This window comes from Podarcis liolepis (genome assembly GCF_965112155.1).
Source record: "Podarcis liolepis genome assembly, chromosome: 13".
NCBI classification, from domain to species: domain Eukaryota; kingdom Metazoa; phylum Chordata; class Lepidosauria; order Squamata; family Lacertidae; genus Podarcis; species Podarcis liolepis.
The window spans coordinates 43,137,698-43,160,233 of NC_139573.1; the positions used below are offsets into that span (position 1 = coordinate 43,137,698).

General features: G+C 43.0%; 1 protein-coding gene across 3 annotated transcripts in view; it reads right to left on the bottom strand.

The window, feature by feature from the left end:
- The window catches only part of TANC2 (tetratricopeptide repeat, ankyrin repeat and coiled-coil containing 2), a gene marked incomplete at its 3' end in the record, with an annotated part of 194,571 nt that extends 182,825 nt beyond the window's left edge, over positions 1-11,746 (bottom strand). The window contains exon 1 of one of the 3 annotated variants that reach the window (XM_083469381.1): positions 11,220-11,420. Of the gene's footprint in view, positions 1-11,219; positions 11,421-11,647 lie in introns of those variants that run through there. The other 2 variants (XM_083469380.1, XM_083469382.1) reach the window with 2 other exon arrangements.
- Between the last annotated feature and the right edge of the window lie 10,790 nt (positions 11,747-22,536).

Genomic DNA, 22,536 nt, shown 5'->3' on the forward strand with positions numbered 1-22,536 from the left:
CCAAAACTGTCAAATTATGTATTCGACTGTCAGTTATGTATTCTTATCTATTCACTCTTATTTCCTTCCCTGCATCGGAATTTCTTTATCAGAAATCACTTGTCATTCCCCACATGATTTATATGCAATCTCCAATGTAGAAATCAGGTGGAAGAGAGTAAAGGAGGGTGGACAAATATTAAACTGCTTTGAGATTTTGTTAAAATCAAATGATCTCTAAATATTGTGGAATAAATAAAATAAATATGTAAATATTAACCAAGATGACATCCTTGCAGTTAGAATGCAGAATAGTAACAATTTCTTCTGAGCAAGTAGCTTGCCAGAGCCACCAGTCAAGCCACAATGCAACATACAAATATTCACAGACACGCTAGTCAATACTTTAATATATTTGCCTGAAAAGGTATAGACCACAGATTTATAAACTCAAGAACCTTAACCCCAAGTCCATGACCAAGCCTCATTCAATAATTATAATGTACTTACTGACTCTTGCCCAGGGTACAGAGTCTATGCTATAGCTGGCATTGCAAATTGAACCATGCAGAATATTACAGGTACATGGACTCTTAATTATAAGTTAAAATTGTTTCTCTGTCTTTAAGATTTACACTTTCTCCGAATTCAGTCAAGAGATGCTTTTCCGTTCAGGTGCAGTGTAAAGCAAGCGTCTACCCAGCAATTAAGATCTTCTCTGAGTACTCGTTAAATGCATTGTAAACTTTGTATGAGAAATCGGGTTAGCAAAAATTGAGCTCTACACTGCCATCTGGTATCACAGTGTTATAATACATAAACAACACATATAAAGCACTTTTTCTTTGCCAATGTAGCTGAGTCCTGAGGCTAGGCAGGTGGAAGAGTCTTTCCAAAGGCATCCTGTCTTCAAGAATTCAACCCAGGAAAGCTCAATTATTGCCATCTTCACTACTTTTCAAATAAACTGTCAATTCCATGCCGTTTACCTATGCTTATAATAATACTTAAGGTGCTGCTACTGATCTGGTTTCATTGCTTTATGGTTTTTAACCTCTATTTAGTATCATCATTTGTTTTAAAATTGTGTTTACTTTTTTAAAAGTAATTTTATTTGTTTTCATAGAAGTATAACAAAATATAACAGGACAACTAAACGTAACACCCCTCCATCCCCCCTCCATGCCTTTAGAATATTCATTCCTTTTTTAGATTTTCTAACAAGTTTCTCCTATGTTATTCCGTCAAGGTTGTATGGAAGCATCCATCCACAACAGGGTCATCTTCTCCAGCTAAAGTACCCATAAGTATTTGTGGTCACACCGCTGAATTCTTTAGAGGCTTTGGAGGCTCTTTTCACCAAAAGGGTGAAATGATATTTTAAATAAAGAGATCACAGTATCACAGGAAGTATGGATAATTGCTTTATCTGAGAAACTACGGTAACTAAGAGTACACGCCATGATGCAACTGATACAGACGATTTTGCTAAAATATGACATCACTTTATAAAGTATTCAAATGACTGGCACTGACCAACTGTGCAAATAGATCTATGGGAAAATTTACTGTATTGGTCTTCTGGGGGAGGGGGGAAACCAATTGTTATGCTTATAATTATATCATGTTTCTTAGAAAGCTAATAAAATTAAAAGTATAGATATATATCTAATATCATAGTTTCTTACTTTATGCCACCACTATGTGAATTAGCTTAATCAAGGACAGTAAACATGTAACTACACAAAATTATTACATCTATTAAAGGATGCATGATGAAAAAATTGCTTTTGCTTTCAGAGAAACCTGCGACAACTTACAGGTAGGTAGCCGTGTTGGTCTGCCATAGTCAAAATAAAAAAATTCCTTCCAGTAGCACCGTAAAGACCAACTAAGTTAGTTCTTGGTATGAGCTTTCGTGTTCATGCACACTTCTTCAGATATCTGTATCTGAAGAAGTGTGCATGAACACGAAAGCTCATACCAAGAACTAACTTAGTTGGTCTTTAAGGTGCTACTGGAAGGAATTTTTTTATTTTGACTGCGACAACTTGAAAGCCTTACCTTAAATTCATCTGAAAATGGATGAGTCTCAAAACTACATTGTTTCTTTAAGCAAACCAAGATCCTCAGCTAAGAAGAATTCCTGTTTAAGATGGATCTCCAGCACAAGAGATGCTGCTGCTCTTTGCAAAACACATTATGTGGGACATAAATAAATATAAATATGATACATATAAATAATATAAATATAAAATATAAATAAATACTGAACTGTGGGATCTCAAAACCAACCAAAGTTATTTTCATGCCACAGTGAAGAACCTGCTTCAGACAGCAGGCTGGATACAATTCTGATTAACCCTCCACATGTTTTAACAGTTTAACAGGGCTATTGACCTTCCAATTAGATCAAGCCCAAAGCAGTGCAATTTTTATTCAGTGTGAAACACAACTGAACTGGGAGCCTTCCTGACCAACTGCTCCTTTGAAGCATGGTTTGTATTCACTGCTGTTTAAATTTGGTGCAGAATGCAAGCTGTGTTGCTTGGTTGGATCCACTCAAACTCCCACGTGGATGCAATCCAGGCCAAATGCAGCAGATTTTGCATTTAGCATCAAATTTAAACAGCACCAAATGCAAATTGCAAATGCAAATGAACAGAAGGGAGAGCCCTATAAGGTTCCCAATTGTTCCTTTGCATCCACAGCTTTACCTGTTCCATATCTAATGTTAATATCTAATGTAATGACACATCAGGCAAATGACAGGTGGACAAGGCTGGAAGAAAAGTGTTGTGACTTATGAGTCAAATTAGGAACCTAGCCTAGTTGGCCAGATTTGGCCCATAGGCCAGAAGTTCCCAACCCATGTTCTATGCCTTGTGAAAGAAAGGCAGAACTTTCCAATATACCATATAAAGTCACATTTTCCTGCAATCACTGACATAGAAGTTAGTCAGTTATTCACAACTGATTGATAATGTAAACAATCTCAATTTAGGAAAGAAAATCTGAATACAAAAAAAGGCTCCTGGAAATATGCAAAGTTGTTATTATTATTCCATATTATCACCATAGTCTTCCAAAAACATGTTCCTTTATAAGAAGTATTCAACACTGCTGACTTGTCAGGCCTTTCCCTCCACACTCAGTACCAAAGTTATTTCTTTTCAGTTAACTGGAGAAAGCAATTGGTCAATAGTACTAGTAGGCAGGACAAAGTATCTGTGCAGACCTAAGGATGTGTACAGGATTCTTGGAGAAGAAAAGCCAACCATCTGTGTGTTCTTCCTGCTCTGCCTTCCTGATAAAAACAGTCATAGTTAATCTGGTCAAGTTGGTAAGAGGAACGAAAAGGAGTTTTCCATCCAGCCTTAAAGAAGTGGCGTTGAGACTTAGAACCAGGGTTAAGATAGGTTTTATAGTAAGTACAGTCAAACCTTGGTTGCCGAACATAATCTGTTCCGGAAGACCGTTCAGGTTCTGAAATGCTCGACAACCAGGGCACGGCTTCCGATTGGTTGTAAGAGCTTCTTGCACTCAAGCGGAAGCCGCATCGGACATTCGGGTTCTGAAAAACGTTCAAAAACTGGAGCATTTACTTCCTGGTGTTCAGGAGCTGAAACTTTCAAAAACAGAGTCATTCAAGAACCAAGGTTTGACTGTACCTAATATTCTATTTTGGGGCAACGTGCTCAAGCATAGGGAGATGTTTCCACTCCAAATTTTCCAGGATTACACGGATTATCTAGACATATTACAATACATCTTTAAATCCAGTTATGGGATGGAAAGTTTTGCTCAAACATTTTTAAAAACAGCTGCACAAGCTAGTGTTGGTTATAGGTTTTAAAGCCCTAAACAGCTTAGGACCAGGTTACCTTAGAGACCTCTCTCTTTGAGAAGCCTGCCTAGGAATTAAGATTAATGTCAAAGACCTTGTTCTGGATACCATTTCAGGAGATTTGGTAAGTGAACAAAAGAGATAGTGCCTTTGCTGTGGCTATGTCACAATGCCCTGCTAATTGAAATTGCTTAGGTTTCGTCTCTGTGTATCTTTCACTGGAAATTGCCCTTTTTTCCTGGTAGATGAGCCATATCTGCTCCTGGGAAAAATCTGATTTTACCAGAGTAACCCATGGCTTGGCTACACTGCAAGTGTATTATTGCAATGTGCTCCATGTGGAGCTACCATTGAAAATACCAGTTGCTGAAAATTGGAGGAGGGGAGTGTGCTCTTGTGCTCAGGTTCTGTTTGCAGGTTTCCCACGGGCATCTGGTTGGCCACTGTGAGAACAATATGCTGGAACAGATGGTCTGCCAGCCCGACGCAAGTTCCTCTCACGTTTTTAAAAGCATTTGAAAGTTTCAGAGGTCCAGAATGTCGTGGCCAATCTGTTGACCTGAGCCACTGATTGCAACAGTTTCTGTGGCTGTTGGTCCGCTTTTGGTTCCAATCCAAAATGCCCTGAACAACATGGGAATACGGTACCTTTAGGTCCGCCAGTTGATTATAATCTTCTGGAGACACACTCCTTTGCATTCCACCAACATTTGAGTTGCCTTTGGTTAAAGCACAAAAAAGTGTTGTTTTGATTGCCCCACCTAAGTTTTCCTAGAGACGCCTCTATTGTTCTTTCTTTGCCAGCCTTCCAACTCAGTATAAAACCCTTTTTGCTCCATCAGCTTTTCATTTACAGTGGTACCTCGCAAGACGAATGCCTCGCAAGACGGAAAACTCGCAAAACGAAAGGGTTTTTGGTTTTTTGAGTTGCTTCGCAAGACGATTTTCCCTATGGGCTTGCTTCGCAAGACGGAAACGTCTTGCAAGTTTGTTTCCTTTTTCTTAAAACCGTTAATACAGTTGCGACTTGACTTCGAGGAGCAACTCATAGAACGCGGTGTGGTAGCCTTTTTTGAGGTTTTTGGTGATTTTTGAAGCTTTTCCAAAACTTTTCCGACACCGTGCTTCACAAGACGAAAAAAAACGCAAGACGAAAAAACTCGCGGAACGAATTAATTTCGTCTTGCGAGGCACCACTGTATAACATTTTAATCATTCACTTTCACTTTCTATTTTATTTTTAATTGAAATATTCTCAATAAACAAGAATGAAAAATATCATTCTGCCCTTCCTTTCCTCAAGCAAAGTCTAAGAGAAACTTAAAGCATTATAAAGGTAAAGATAAAGGGACCCCTGACCATGAGGCCGACTCTGGGGTTGCGGTGCTCATCTCACTTTATTGGCTGAGGGAGCCGGCGTACAGCTTCTGGGTCATGTGGCCAGCATCACTAAGCCGCTTCTGGCGAACCAGAGCAGCACACGGAAACACTGTTTACCTTCCCGCCAGAGCGGTACCTATTTATCTACAGCGGTACCTCAGGTTAAGTACTTAATTCATTCCGGAGGTCCGTTCTTAACCTGAAACTGTTCTTAACCTGAAGCACCACTTTAGCTAATGGGGCCTCCTGCTGCCGCCATGCCACCAGAGCACGATTTCTGTTCTCATCCTGAAGCAAAGTTCTTAACCCGAGGTACTATTTCTGGGTTAGAGGAGTCTGTAACCTGAAGCGTATGTAACTCGAGGTACCGCTGTACTTGCACTTTGACGTGCTTTCGAACTGCTAGGTTGGCAGGAGCCGGGACTGAGCAACGGGAGCTCACCCCGTCGCGGGGATTCGAATCGCTGACCTTCCGATTGGCAAATCCTAGGCGCTGTGGTTTAACCAACAGCGCCACCTGCGTCCCTGAAAGCATTATAATACAAGTGTAAAAAAACAATGCTGAGAATATGAAAGGAAACATAGAAAGCATCCACTAAAACCATTTCTACTAAAACAATATATGGTAGAATTAGAACATAAGAGGAGCCTGCTGCTGCTGCTAATGGCCTATCTAGTCCTGCCTCCTATTCTCACAGCAGCCAACCAGATGCATGCAGGAAGCCAGGAAGAAGGATTCAAGCACATAAGTACTCTCTACACCTGTGGCCCTCGGCAACTGGCATTTAAAAAACACTGCTGCCTCTAACCATGGTGGCAGCACTTAGCCATTGTGGCTAGTAGCCATTAATAGCTCTCCCCTCCTTTAATTTGTTGAATCCTCTTTTAAAATCATCCAAGTTGGTGGTAATCACTGCCTCCTGGGGGAATAGATTCTACAGTTTAACTATGAACTGTGTTAAGAAATACTTTCTTTTATCTGTCCTGAACGCCATATACTCAAGCAGTAGCAGACCTTGAGGCCTCAAATTTCAGCGGTGCCTTGTGAAATGCCAAAATTTGATGCCCCGTGCCTCCTACCTTTCATTCTAGATCATAGTTGTGATACCCCCTGTGGTGCTCCCAAGACTCTGAGCCTAAATCCGCCTCTGACTTAAGGATCAGAAGCTTTCCTAAAAAGTGAAGTGAAGTGAACATGGCAGTAAAGCAGACCTCACATGGGAGTTCCAGAACCATGGGCAGCCACTGCAAAAGCACTCTCCAGTCCAGGGGTGGGAAATCTGTAGCCTCGGTTTTCGAACGCAATCCGTTCCGGAAGACCGTTCAGGTTCTCAAACGTTCGAAAACCGAAAACTCAAAAGCCGACAGCCAGGCCTCAGGATCTTGCACTCAGCGGAAGCCGTGTGGCAAGTTCGACTTCAAGGCATGTTCAAAAACTGAAGTATTTACTTCTGGGTTTACAGCGTTCAGGAACCAAAATGTACGTCAGCAGAGACGTTCGAAAACCGAGGTACCACTGTATTGCTCTCATCAGCTCCAGCCAGCAGATGTTCAATGTTCATGGGTGACTGTTGTCCAGCAACATCTGGAAGGCCACAATCAGGTTCCCCACCCTTGCTCTAATCCAAACTAAATGTATTTTGGGGGAGGCCACAACATGCAAAGGGGTCTACTCAAGATCTCAGTTAACAACTGGCATAAAATGGTTAAATTATAATTTGCTGAATTGTTAATTGCATTCAAGTCTTTATCTGAATTTTTGTTCACTGCTTCACTCTTTTACTGCTCTCATAACTTTTTAAAATTTCCTTGAGACTTTCTAATGGAAAGTGAGGGTAATACATTTTGATGAATATGTTTAATAAATGCAGGTGTAACACTCCCAGTTAGCTCAGGAATGGATCTTGCACTCCCTTCCCAATCCCTCCTTTCTGGAGTGCAAATTTCCATCACCTGCCTAATTAGGGCTTTTCCTTAACCATAATTTGGAGCTGGGTTCAAACCAGGGTTTGAAATCTTCATTAAGTGGGAATGCTGAATAGCCCTGACCACGGTGTACATCTCTGCCAATGTGATGCTTAATTATAATTAAGTTGTGACAGGAATTCACACTCCAGGGACTGGAGGGAGGTTGCAGTCCCATGGGCTGCTCACAAGTGCTAGGCAAACTGGGAGCATTATGCCTCCACAAGACTCAAACAGAATGAAGGCAGACCTTGGATACTGCAAATTTGTCCAAATGTAGTAGAAATCAGAATCCTTCATCCTTAACCAAATAAACAGTAACTCACCCTATTATTCTAAGACAGGATGGGACAGAAATCCAAGAGGAGTAATTGTCCTACTTCACATATGAAGAAAAATTACTGGAGTCAAAACCTAATGCTATAAAGCACAACAAAGAAAATGAAGGTTCCAACCCCTATATCCACTGACTGTGAGAAAGCCTCAGTGAATTCCATGGGACTTACTTTCAAATAGACGTGTATAGGTATGAATTTTGGTGTCTGTGTCAGATCTTTTTAAAGGTATATTTATCCTGTTGTCATTTTCTATGAAATCTTATTTTCATGTTTCACAATAACTGAAAACATAATATTGGACCTTAATATTGATGTTTTTGCTTTAATTCTGGTTGTCTATGCAAAATCATATTTTGATATTCCAAAATGCATTTTTAGCATGAATAAATGGCATATACTGAGAACAAGTGAAATGAAATGTCAACAAGCGTGATTCATCTGCTTTCCTTCTTTTTTGTGCTAATCTGAAAGGCATACTACTCTAACAGATTAATTTCCCCACCCATTAGTCCTCATACAAAGCCTTCCCTGTGAAGAACTAAAGCCTTAAATATGTCAAGACACACAACATGAATAGTACCATTGAACTAAATATTCACATTCAGAATAGAAGCATATGCACATTCTGTAGTCCAATATTGCAGTAAGATATAAAAGCTACTCATATGTAAAAGCTTAATTTCTAAAATTTCAAAACCTTAGCAATACATTCTACAAAGATGCAATTGGGTGGAACTGAGCCATTTACAAAATGAAAGCTTATATAGAAACAGACTATTAAAAAAAACCTCTCAAGACCAAACTGTTCTAATGGTTGCCTTTGCACCCAAACAAGTGTACCGAAAATCTGAAGTTTCAAAAATCACTATTTGGCAAACAGCAAACCAAAGAAAAACCAGTGAGATGTTTCTGTACATGTTCTGTAAGGCATAGTAAACAATTTTTCACAAACCACCTCAGACATTTCCTATAGTACAGTGCTATGGGAAAACTGAGTTAAAGATTCTTCTGGTTTTTGTAACAACAACACTGCTAAATAAGGCTCGCAGTCCTGAAATTATATCATTACCCAAGGATCCACCAACATAAAATTGGTATCCCAACAGGAACAGACATGAAAGTAATTCAGTGGCTGGCTAGCACAGAATTGGCCAGTTGTATGACTAGAACCTAAACTTTTCTTCACCTTTCTCAAGACAGTGAAATCAAGCTGAACATAAGGTAAAATTAAATTCTGGGGAAAGTACTGTAAATAAGAATGGCAGCCAATACATTTCCTTCTAATAGGCCTTTATATTCCAACAGTTTTAAGGACATGCAAGTTTAATTTTTTAAAAATGATATGAAAGTAAGGAATTATACTTTATTTCCCTAACTCCTGCCACAAATGGCAGCCCAATAAATGACAAATTCTACATCACAGGATTTTCTAGTGGAGCCCACCAAAGCAGAATTGAAAGTAATGTTTCAAACTCCTAGGCACCAGCATCATATTCATAGAAAATGGATTAATTCTCAGCATTTCCCCCAAGGGACAGTAGAGCTCCCAAACAGTGTTGCTTACAACATATGCAACACAATAATTTCAAATAGTGGCATCTATCAAAATTAGACGATTAGATGACACGCAGTACAAGAGGGGGGGACCCTTCTTGAAGTTTGGAGAATTAAGCAGCCACTATCATGGAGGCTCAGTGCCACAGACCACCAGAAAAGGCAAAGAAGCCCAAAAGGGAATAATGCATCTTTACTCAGGAGCAAGTCCCACTGAATTTAATGGGGCTTATTCCCAACTGTCTTAACTCCTTAGTATGGGGGGGGGGGGAGTAAGTATTTTCCAAGTGAAAAATGAAAAATGTAAAGTTGATAATAAGACAAACAAAAACAAAATTGAGGAGGAAATTGCTGAAGCTATCAAAGCTAGGCATCATTTCAGTGGAATTTACTTCTGGGGGAAAAGGGATTCGTCCTCATTTTTGTATATAGGTCACACTGTTTGAGGAAGAGTAGTTGACCATGATTCTTGTAAAGTTAAATAGTAAATACATCCATAGTAGCACTTTTAGTACATAAATGTTAAACAGCAACTCTTTTCACTTCAACCATAACAAGCCAATATATCCTTTTTCCTCTGTTAATACAGTTTTAGTGCTGCTCTGACTGAAACAGGTAATAATATTAGACTGGTCTCTACTTTCAGTTATTGTGTGTGAATTATTTGACTCCAATACAAATACTGGCCACCAAGTTTTGAATTCAGATTTCTTAAAATAATTACTAGTTTCCCCAATATAATTGCTACCTCATCGGTAATACTGAAAGCGGACTTTCCCGCCCTCCACACACCAGCTGGGACCACTGTAATCGCTATACCACATCCAGGCTTATGAGTATGAATGTTGTATAACAAGCACCTTTTGTCACCCTGATATCAACAAGTCCTAAAGAGACCCACCCCTCCAGTTCGACAACAGACTGCCAATTCAATATCACCAGGCTATAATGCCCATTCACCCTACAATACCCATATGGACTCAATGTCTCTACCTTCCAGCCCATGGCGGAAAGATTTCTCATACTCTTCATGTCAATATACCCTCTGTTCTCTATACATGGCTGACATCATTGTTCAAAGGGCTTCATGTCTACACTGGTACATCATGGGATTTTTCTGCTCCCTGCCCCCAATCTACACACAACCCGTAGTGATGATGTAGTGCAGGCATCACCCCCACTCTGAACACACACACACCCAGGCTGATGTGACACAACTCTTACATATGCAGACTGAACGAAGATGTTCGCCCCCCACGGCTCCCACATTCGCATCTCTGTCACCCAAAATAAAAAGCAAGGTACCACAAACTCCTGCCCCACTAGATTAATACTTGTCAGCAAATTCCACTGCCCCATAAGATACCACAACCCCTTCCCCTTTTGAGTCACTGAGATGATTCATGCCCCCCCCATTCGCCTGTAATAACATACTTCTAACTAAGCACAAAACACACAAACACATACACCGTGCAAGACCAGATGACCTCAGACCATCGCAAACTGGGATGGCGGGGAGGCGAAGGAGAGAAAGGATATCAGCAGCCCAGGATATCCTCCTCTTCTTCGCAAAACATGCTCCCAAACAGCAACATCCTCCTCCTCCCAGTCCAAACGCCACCCCATTTTCGCCCCCGATCTAAGAATTAAGACTGTACGTTCAGAGCGTGTGCTTTTCACCTCAAGCGACCCTGCCACGACTAAACCCGGCCGGCCAAGTGACCTCCCGCAAACGAGCAAGGTATGGTTATTATTAATTATTATTAACATACCACCTATAACTTTAGGCGTGTAGCAGGAGCATCGCTAATGGCAGCCGGACGCGGATGCGTGTCGGGCCGGCGCGCGAAGGTGCGCCCGCCCGCCCGGGAGGGGAAGGACGGGAGGCATCTACATAAAAGCGATGCCCAGCCAGCATCCGCGCCCGCACGTCCCGCGTGTGCACGGAGCTCGCTGTCACGCAACCACTCCTTCAGACGGCGCGGGCGACCTATCCCCTCCTTCCACATCGAGGCTGTGGAGCGATAGGGCCAGCTGGGAGGAGGAGGGGGAGGGGGAGACGGTGACAGAATCCCACTTTCCCCCGCCTGGGTTACACCCATCCAGCGCCCACCCTGCTCCCCCCCCTTTTCCCCTCTCGCCAATCCCACACTCACCTCCTGAGGGGCGTCGGGGGTGGGGGCGTGAGTGGGGCGGGGGGGGCGTCCGGCTGCCTCCGGGGCGCGGCAGCTCCACCTCCTTCCCTTCCTCTTGCCCCGGAGGGTTTCTTTTTCTGGGGTGGGTGGGGGGTGAGGGAGGGGCTGCGAGGCGGAGGGAGTGGGGAGCCTTCCCTGCCTCCCTCACCACATCCCGAAAGCGACGAGGAGGAGGAGGAGGAGGAGGAGGGGCGGCTGCCTCCTCCCTCCACACAGACACAAGCCAAGGCGAGGAGGGGGCGGGGAGGCGATGCTGCTGCTGCTGACGGGGGGGGACCGTGGAGGGGATGGCGGCTGGACACCCCCCCCTCACAACGCCCGCCTCCTCAGTCAGTCAGTCAGCCCGGCCGCTTTTGTTTTGGTTTCCCCCCCCCCCTCACCGCACACACCTCACCAATCAAGGGAGAAGCAAATGACGAGATAGTGAGGAGGAGGAGAGAGTGCGCGCACGCGCGCCACCCTCTTCCACACACACGCCCGCGCGCGCTCGCGCACGGCGGCGGGGTTTGGGATATAGAAAAGGGGAGGGGGGGTCGGCGGCGGCGGTAGCGCCTCGCGCTTCTCCTGATCCTTATTCTTCTTCTTCTTCTTCAGGGCTACCTACCCACCGCGCGCATGCGCCTGCCGCGCACGCGCCACGCGCCTGCCAGGGCCGGGCCGGGCGGCGAGGGGCGGCTGGTGTGCGCGCGCACCCTCTCCCCGTTTTCCCCTCGGGGAAAGGAGGAAGGAGGGGCGGCGGCGGCGGCGGCAGCAACAGCAGGAGCCGCAGCTGATTGCCAGCGCACAGGTGGTGGGTGGGGTTAGGAAGCGCCTCCCTTGGCTGGCCGGCGCGGGTGCGCGCGCGGGACGGGAGGGGGGGTGTGGCCGCTCGGCTTCCTCCCTTCCCGGTCTGCGAGCCGCCCCCCCCCGCCGCCTCCCTTGTACGTTTCAAGGCATGCTCCTGACCCTTCAGGAGTAAGGGTCTCCATCTCTTGAAATAGAGCGGGGTGGGTCTTCACGACCCGGGGATGCTCCCTAAAGGAAGAGGGAAGGAAGCATTGCCATGAATAGGGGAGTGGGTGGGTAAAGAGGCGTACCTGGGGGTTGGGGAAACCAAGTCTCCCCCCCCCGGAGCGGAAAAATAGCCCCTCGGTGACGTGTGTGTGTGTATTGATGCTCCTCTGCTGTCGTGGGGCAAGATCAAACCCTTACTCCTTCGGCTGCGCCCTCACTCCCCATCTTGTCGTCATTCGGGACATTTCAAGTACTTGGGAGACATGAAATGTCCTAATCTCTAATGTGGCTATTGTAGTAAAGTGATTTTTTTTTCGGGGGAGGGGCACTGATACAGCTCCCTTGCCAAGAATTCCAGGTACCCCACCCCACCCCAGGTACACCTCTGGGTGGGTAGGTGGATGTTACAGGTTACGTGTGTGATTTTAGATGAAAGTTTTCTGCCGTCCATTGTAAAGGCCTTTGGCTATACAGTGGTACCTCGGGTTACATACGCTTCAGGTTACGGACTCCTCTAACCCAGAAATAGTACCTCAGGTTAAGAACTTTGCTTCAGGATAAGAACAGAAATCGTGCAGCAGCAGCACAGCGGCAGCGGGAGGCCCCATTAGCTAAAGTGGTGCTTCAGGTTAAGAACAGTTTCAAGTTAAGAACGGACCTCCGGAACGAATTAAGTTCTTAACCCAAGGTACCACTGTATACAATAAAAATGATTGATTGACTTGCAAAAATAATTAAAACTACAGTTATTAACTTCTGTGCCGATCTACCTTGAAGTAAGCCCCATTGAACCCAATAGGACTTGGGGACAGTGGCAAGGGTCATTTTAAACAACAACAGCCCTGCAACACTTACCTCACCTAAGGATAAATTCAAATGTGATGAAAATAGGCAATTAGAGATAGCACAACTTACCACAAGCCATTGTTTTAAGCAGATTCTGAACAAGGAAATAGTTTTGTTGCCTGCACTTCTAAGGGCACATCTGTGCATAACCCTCTCAGTTCAGTGTTTCAACTCCTAAGCTGGAACTACAATAGGTACTATTAACTAGACCATTAAAACTGGCACCTTATTGGCTTTGGGTCATTCCATTTGTTTCTACCTAATTCATAGAATCATAGAGTTGGAAGAGACCACAAGGGCCATCGAGTCCAACCCCCTGCCAAGCAGGAAACACCATCAGAGCACTCCTGACATATGGTTGTCAAGCCTCTGCTTAAAGACCTCCAAAAAAGGAGATTCCACCACAATCCTTGGCAGCAAATTCCACTGTCGAACAGCTCTTACTGTCAGGAAGTTCTTCCTAATGTTTAGGTGGAATCTTCTTTTTTGTAATTTGGATCCATTGCTCCGTGTCCTCTTCTCTGGAGCAGCAGAAAACAACCTTTCTCCCTCCTCTATGTGACATCCTTTTATATATTTGAACATGGCTATCATATCACCCTTTAACCTCCTCTTCTCCAGGCTAAACATGCCCAGCTCCCTTAGCCGTTCCTCATAAGGCATCGTTTCCAGGCCTTTGACCATTTTGGTTGCCCTCCTCTGGACACGTTCCAGTTTGTCAGTGTCCTTCTTGAACTGTGGTGCCCAGAACTGGACACAGTACTTCAGGTGAGGTCTGACCAGAGCAGAATACAGTGGCACTATTACTTCCCTTGATCTAGATGCTATACTCCTATTGATGCAGCCCAGAATTGCATTGGCTTTTTTAGCTGCCGCATCACACTGTTGGCTCATGTCAAGTTTGTGGTCAACCAAGACTCCTAGATCCTTTTCACATGTACTGCTCTCAAGCCAAGTGTCCCCCATCTTGTATTTGTGCCTCTCATTTTTTTTGCCCAAGTGCAATACTTTACATTTCTCCCTGTTAAAATTCATCTTGTTTGTTTTGGCCCAGTTCTCTAATCTGTCAATAACTAATTCAATAACTATGGTAGCACCAATGACATTTAGTAAGACTTGAACATAAGGTTGATACTTTTGCCCACTGATGGTGCTGTGGCGGGTTTTTGTTTTTACATAAGGATCCACCCTTGCATGAGCATAGCTAGGATTTATGTTATGGGGAGCAGGACACTTAAATGCCATCATCCTCTGTCTGGGTCTGTCCAGCAGATTCAGAATGAAATGTCTCAACAGTTGCTTTAAATTACTTCCTTTTGACCCCAAACGCTGAGAAAAACCTGTCAAAATCATCGGTCATTTGAAAACTAAGAAGTTACTGACGCGATTGGTCCGTTTGCAGAAGCCTGTTGCTCAGTTGAGCTATAATGCCCAAAACCCAGGTGACCTCAGCGATCATTTCAATTTTGAATATTCTGATTATTTCTACTTTTAGTTAACTATTTTTATTTATTTACTTGATTTAGGGGGGGCAGCTGCCACTCTGCCCAAGCTTCCTTGGAGAACTAAGTTTGCTACTGATATATATCATGAACCTAGTCTACTATATTCCACTAAAACGAAAACAATGTCAAAAGAGCACATATTTTTCCTTCACCAGCAGTGCCCACATGCCTTTAAAAGACTGCAGCAGATCATAGATACACATCTTTATTTCTTGCCTGCAACAGAAGCCGAGGCCTGAAGGGGGGGGGAATGGGACAGTGCAGTATATATAATTACATTGTTTGGTTAAGCAAAGCGGGACACTCCCTGTGTAAACTGCATGCAGGAAGCAACACATTCTGTAGTGTCTCATGCTGTACACAGCCTGCCATGAAATATTGTCCCATATACCACCAAGAATGAAACACTATATTTTTTTTACTATTGACAGATCTTATTGAATTCTTTTGCCGTGCTGAATTTAAGTTTTTATAGGTCGCCATCTGGATGACAACAATGACAGAAGGAAATTTGCCCTTGAAATCTGAATGGTGTTATTTTGGACGCTGTATGTTTAACAGTGGTTATTGCAAAATAATAATGATGATGATGATGATGATGATGATGATGTCACTTGCTTGTTCCACACTTGCATTCAAATGCTGGAATTAATCTTTGCACCACAATGCTGTTTTAGTATACAAGTCATGTTGAGCTCCAAACATGGAACTATACCACTCTCAGAGATCCAACATGTGATAGGCTCAGGAAATAACACAGATCTGTCAACAGCATCTGGGATTCCAGGGTTGATCATGCATCAGCCTCTCTCAAAATAGCCATTCTGAATGGATCCCACTGTCTTGTGATGGGGAGGGGGAAATGGCTTTTTAAAAACATAGTAAACTTAAGGTAAAGTTAGATTGCATTGAAAGAAACTCAGACTTTTATGTTGCCTGGTTGCATGTGCCACAGAGCAATTAAAGTGTGATGAGGAAGCAACTGATCTATGAGACACCAAGAAAAGTAGTGTCCACCAAGAAGAGTAGTAATATTAGTTAAGAAGCATCCCAAACAATTAGTTTGTGTCACCCTGTAGTACACCTGTAAGAACAAATAATTTAATTGGACCCTGGCACAATTTCATAAAATTCTAATGTGTCTGTGGAAGGTAAATAGATTCCCTACTCTATTTCCTCTGAGACATCAAAAAACTGCCACAAGAGCAAATATGTTAGGCAATTTGGATTTACGTGTCAAAATTTCCCTTCAGAAGACATAACAGGCGAGTTTTCACTCAGGCTGAGACTTTGAAAGTTACTGTGTCTGGATGCTCCTTCAGAAAGATTGCGTTGCTCTCTTCTGTTTAATTGGGGAGCAAAGTTTCATTAGATGAAGCCATTGTTCGGTATAATCAGTGGACTAGCATAGCAAGGAAGTGATAACTTAAAAAAAGAAAAAGAAATAAAGAGTATACCTGTGATAACATAAATAAGCCAATTAATAAATTAAGTGAAAATAAACTATTGATAGGCTGAGATCTCAGCCCAGTCAAACTCCTTTCCTTACCTGTACGCCTCTTAACAGAGAGGCAGGATGGATCAATCGGATAGAAGGAGAGAAATTGGGGGGGGGGGAGGAGAGAGAGAGCTGCTACCCCCTGTCATGCTACTTTGAAGTAAAGCACAACTTACCACAGGAAAGCAACAGAACACACATTATGTAATAAATCATCTGTGACTAAGAATCCCCATAATACCTGGGAAATATCGGGTGGATATATTCAGAAATAGTTTTCAAAAGCATCACTTGAATAAGACCTCCTGAACGTTGTTATGTATGAATTATGCCTATAGGAACACCATTGGTAATATGGCTGTTGTAATGGCAATGCAAGCCTTGAAAGGAATGTAGCTGAACATTCACAAGTTATCATCATTAATAAATGTGCAATTCCCTGGTTTATGTGGGATGTGACACATAGAGAGCAGTCAAATACAACATGCCTAGAGTGGACATGAAAGAGGATGTTTGCTCCAGAAAACTTCCTGTTTCCTCCTGAGCTGGGGCAAACTTCCTCTGCATGTGACTAGAGGTGGGCGTGACCTTACCTGCCCAGGTATCAAAAGGGGCAAGGCAGGCACTACACTCTCCTCTTCTCCATCTTGTTTTTGACTAGTGAGCAGCAAGTGACTGCCTGTCTGCAGTCACTGGGACTAACTTCCATATGGGGTAGTTCCACATGTATATACTTTGTAACACAAGTCTGCCTTCAGGGATCCATCTGTGAACTGAATGCGTGAGTAAACTTCTTTTATAATACTTTACACAAGATTGTGTCGTGTCTATTCTTTTTAAGGGGGAGAAAGGGGGATTACCAGGAATCTTAAATTGAAAAGCTTAAACAAGCTTGCAACAAGCTAACCGCTGTGTGTTTAAAAGGGGAATGCAGTCTGTTAAGTAAAGGGACTTGCCAACGCAAGTTAGGAAGGATATTATTAAACAATATATCCTCTCCTGCCTCCCTGAACATTCCCACAGTTTATCCCTTGACCATCGCATGCTATAATACAATATCATGTTGACAAATGAGTGGTTTACATAATGAAGACATTGAGACACTTACTTAACGGACATTATTACTGATTTACAAGTTAAACTAACAGCAAACACTGGCATACAGCATAGAAGATATGATACAGAACCTCTTGCTCGGATATGTTACTGAATAATCATTACAACACCAGCTCAATGTCCACTTGACAGGTATTAATTTGTGAACAGTGCTCAGGTATCTTGTGAAGGGCAGAACCCAAAGCTACTCATCTTGAAGAGACAGGTATAATAATGCTCAGAGAAATGTCATATAATGAGAATATGGAAAGTGTAATCTGCGTCAACATCCCTATTTTCCTGTTGTTGGTTTTATATTACCTGAGGTGCAGGTGAACATTCACTGTATTGTCGGAAGACACTAGCAGTGCAAGTGTTCTGCTACTGATACTGGAACATCATCCAAGAGGAATGAAGCCACCATGCTCTGCCCTCCACCAGTGCGTGCTGTGCACTCCATTCCCCAGGTGTGTCGTAAAATAGCAAAGGTGCTCAAGAAACATCTGAAGCCTTCTAACACTGGGGAGGTTAATGAAAATATGTCAGGTTATCAATTGGGAATCTTCTGCACTTGTGTCTCCAACTATGGAAGCAAAGTAAAGAGCAATGTGTCTGAAGTGAGCTATGACTTATGGCCCAACTAAAACATACTCTCCAACATTTCTCTGATGAAAATAGAGATGTCCAGTGCTATTTTTTTTCTAGAAAAAGAGGTGTCAGAACTCACCACGAACACCTCCTCTTAGAATGGCAATGGCACCCACCTAAGAGGTGCAGGAACCAAGTTCCTGTTGAGTTCTGGCTGAAAAAAATCCCTGGGTATGTCCTATTTCTGTGTGTCTCTTTTGTGTGTGCTCCGTATCTGAACGTGTGGTCAGAGATATATGGGCCCATGCCATAATAATAATAATAATAATAATAATAATAATAATAATAATAATTTATTCTTTGTGCCCCGCCCAAATGGCTGGGTTTCCCCAGCCACTCTGGGTGGCTTCCAACAAAGATTAAAAATACAAGCAATACAAATACAGACAAAGCCCTGTCCCCTGAATTGTGGGCTTCTTGTCAGGGAGCTAGATACCAGGGTTGGTGTGCTGTCAATGTTCACAGATGGAGCCTGAATCATGTCCTTGTTGTGGTAAGCTGGGTTTTGTAACAGGAGTTGGGAAGGCTGGTTTGTGCCCTCTACTGAGTTCAGTGGTACCTTTTTGACTTCCACATCCACCATAATAATAATAATAATAATAATAATAATAATAATAATAATAGTAATATTGTATACAACAATGTGGGCTCTTCAGAGACAAGGGGAATTTAGGATTTTGAATATATCTGTTCCTCCCCTGCTCTCACCCTTGTTTCTGCCAACACTGGTCAATTTGTGTTGGCGATTCAGATACATTCACATGGAGTTGCGCACCTCTTGGGTTGAACCAGCATAGTTCCACTGGTGGAGGCAAATGGGAGGTTCTGGCAGCACCGCAGGTCTTCTACGATACCCTAAAACGCTTTCCCCCAGCTAGCATATTGCGTATAAGGCCGGACCCTAAATATGTACGCTGTATTCAATAGTATATTGGATAGCACTACAGGAAGATTGCTCTAAGTACAGTGGTACCTCTGGTTACGCACTTAATTCGTTCCGGAGGTCCGTTCTTAACCTGAAACTGTTCTTAATCTGAAGCATCACTTTAGCTAATGGGGCCTCCCGCTGTTGCTGTGCCACCGCCGCATGATTTCTGTTCTCATCCTGAAGCAAAGTTCTTAACCCGAGGTACTATTTCTGGGTTAGCGGAGTCTGTAACGTGAAGCATATGTAACCTGAAGCATATGTAACCCGAGGTACCACTGTATATACAAGGCTAAAGGTAAAGGTAAAAGTACCCCTGACTGTTAGGTCCAGTTGCGGACGACTCTGGGGTTGTGCGTTCATCTCGCTCTATATGCCAAGGGAGCCGGTGTTTGTCCACAGACAGCTTCCGGGTCATGTGGCCGCTTCTGGCGAACCAGAGCAGTGCATGGAAACGCCATTTACCTTCCCGCTGGAGCGGTACCTATTTATCTACTTGCACTTTGACGTGCTTTCGAACTGCTAGGTGGGCAGGAACTGGGACCGAATAACGGGAGTTCACCCCGTCGCGGGGATTCGAACCACCGACCTTCTGATCGGCAAGCCCAAGAGGCTCAGCAGTTTAGACCACAGCGCCACCCACTACAGAATCACAAAACTAGGGGGCTATGTCATTTCCACACACACACACCCTAGGTTTACATGGTGCCAACTACCAACAAGGGGGAAAATCTACTTGATAAGCATAAGCATCACATTGAAAGAGAACATTTAATTTCAAAGACGAGATCTGAGTGTCTTTGTTGTCCTTTCTCTAATGCATTAAATAATCATGGTCATGGGGGGGGGAGGGGAGTAGCAGCAGCAGCAGTGACAAAGGAGGAACAGCAGTTTTTTTCTACAGCTTTATCTCATACTAATTATTCATAGCAAAAAAAGGGGGAGGGAGCGGGAGGGGGGAAAAAACAAAAGTAAGCAGAATGGAACATATGATCATGATGTCAGCCTCTGCTAAAATTGGGGGGGGGGGGAGACCAACAAAAAAACCAAAACCCCACCTCGCTTTGCAATGGACAGTGTATCCTAGCGACTGCAGCATGAGGAACAGGTTGCTAAGAAACCGTGGAGTCTGCAGGCAGCCGCTCTGGCCATGCTCAATACGGAAATAGGCCATAAAAGGCATTTCCCCTTGTTCTAGTCTCCTGGTTGCCATGGTGATCATACATAAGCAATGGATCCCAAGTTTTGAGGCACTGCTAAAGAATATATTTCTCCCCATTTCCCTATTTATTTATTATTATTATTTTTTAAAAACACACTCCCCAAACATCATAGCTGGCATATGGTAGGTCTCATTCCCGCCCCCAAATTGTGCAAGTTAGTGGTGATAAACTAAGTGACAAACAATTCCAGGCATACTAAGAAGATAAGCTTTTGCATCAGGCTGCAATTATCCAGTGTTTTAATTTATCCAGTAATGTTATTCATTGGGGGCGGGGCGGTGTTTCTAGCTAACCTATTTCCAGAGGTAAGTTTTCTCCAATGCCAAAACTACCTAAAGACCTAAAGCAAAGAGGCAAATAGAAAACAACAAAGCTCAAATGTATTATATTTTCCAACTCAACTGCATTCACGTGTCAAACTAGTAGTAGGCTAGGATAAATATATGCATTTACATTTGGGCTGCTTCCGGATTGCCACCTATATCACAGGTGGGACTGAACAAGTTCAGGTGACACAATTAAAGTGGATTCCCCCCCCCCCGGGAAAAAAACAACCCACCAGCCCTTTTGAGGTAATGAAAGGCGCAGGAAAATGCAATGGAAAATGTGGGATGCGACATCATATAATCTCCCATGAAACAAATCAGGATGAAAACTCAGTACTACAATTGGCATTGTATATTCTCCCTGCGAACTTTGTGCAAGCACATAAGGATGAAGGCTCGATGAACAGGTGATCTGGAAGCAGGGATAGGCTTTTTCCCAATTTTTAGGTTCAGTTTTCTACATTTCCTCATCATTTTGTGAATTTTCAAGAAACAAGTCCTCTTGAAAATTCAGCAGGATTTTAGAGTGAATTTATCCTAATAAACACATCATTAAATGCAATTTTGCATAATATACACATTTTTGAAAAGCAATCTCCCCCTCTATAATGTACTTTGTATGCTATTTTGCACTCGTTTATGCATTTTTATGAACACTTTACCCTAATGTGAACCTTTGAGGACTCCGTCTAACAACAACTTCTTCTTCTTCTTTTTGCAGATGCCCACATGTTAATTGTAGTTTTAGGTTCTGTTAATTAAGAAAAACATAATGACAAAAGCTATTATGAACTGAGTAACACTTTAAAATAAATTTGCAAATGTGCTAAAATCAAAGAAGACAGCAAAATAAATAAATATTTATTTCCTCAGGGTGCCCACTGATCAATATCCCAAGCAATTCATTCCAAAAAGTATTAGATAGACATTTAGGTAAAGGTACCCCTGACCATTAGGGATGCAGGTGGTGCTGTGGGTTAAACCACAGAGCCTAGGATTGCAAATCAGAAGGTCGGCGGTTCAAATCCCCGCGACGGGGTGAGCTCCCATTGCTTGGTCCCAGCTCCTGCCAACCTAGCAGTTCGAAAGCACATCAAAGTGCAAGTAGATAAATAGGTACCACTCCGGCGGGAAAGTAAACGGCGTTTCCGTGTGCTGCTCTGGTTCACCAGAAGCAGCCTAGTCATGCTGGCCACATGACCTGGAAGCTGTCTGTGGACAAACGCCGACTCCCTTGGCCAATAGAGCGAGATGAGCACGCAACCCCAGAGTCAGTCAAGACTGGACCTGATGGTCAGGGGTCCCTTTACCTTTACCTTTACCTTACCCCTGATCATTAGGTCGAGTCACAGACGAGACTGGGGTTGCGGTGCTCATCTCACTTTATTGTCCGAGGGAGCTTCCGGGTCATGTGGCCAGCATGACTAAGCCGCTTCTGGCGAACCAGAGCAGCACACAGAAGCGCCATTTACCTTCCCGCCAGAGAGGTACCTATTTATCTACTTGCACTTGACGTGCTTTCGAACTGCTAGGTGGGCAGGAGCTGGGACTGAACAACGGGAGCTCACCCCGTCACGGGGATTCAAACCACCGACCTTCTGATCGGCAAGCCCTAGGCTCTGTGGTTTAGACCACAGCACCACCCACATCCCGCCAGATAGACATTTATTTATTCATAAATACAAATTCATTCATTTCCCCAATATACCAAATGATCAACAACTCAACTAATCATTCAAATGAAACAAAATACATATTAATTAATTTATTTCTAAGTGAATTAAATTGATGTAATCTCCAGAAGAATTAAAATGAGAAATTTAATTGCCAATACTGTAATGTAATATCATAAGTATTATATTAAATGAAAAGCTAGTGGAAAATATTACTGTGTTCCCTCTTTTCTTAGAATAGGGGATGGGCAAACTTGTCAATTCTAGTTTCTCACTTTTTCAATCTTAAATTGCATTCCCCACATTTCTATATCAGTTTGCATTTATTATTTTTTAAAGGTCATCATGAAAATTCACCAGCATTTGGTTCAGGTTTTGCCTAACATATACATTTTTATATACAATTTTGTTGAACATGCACATTTTTGCTTCTCCTTATATATTGCGATTTTTAAAGTTATTTCCCCAAATTTATACACTCTCTAGTAAAGTTGGGTGAATGAAAAGCTTTTTTCTGCCACCAAGAACTAAAAGCTTCCTGACACA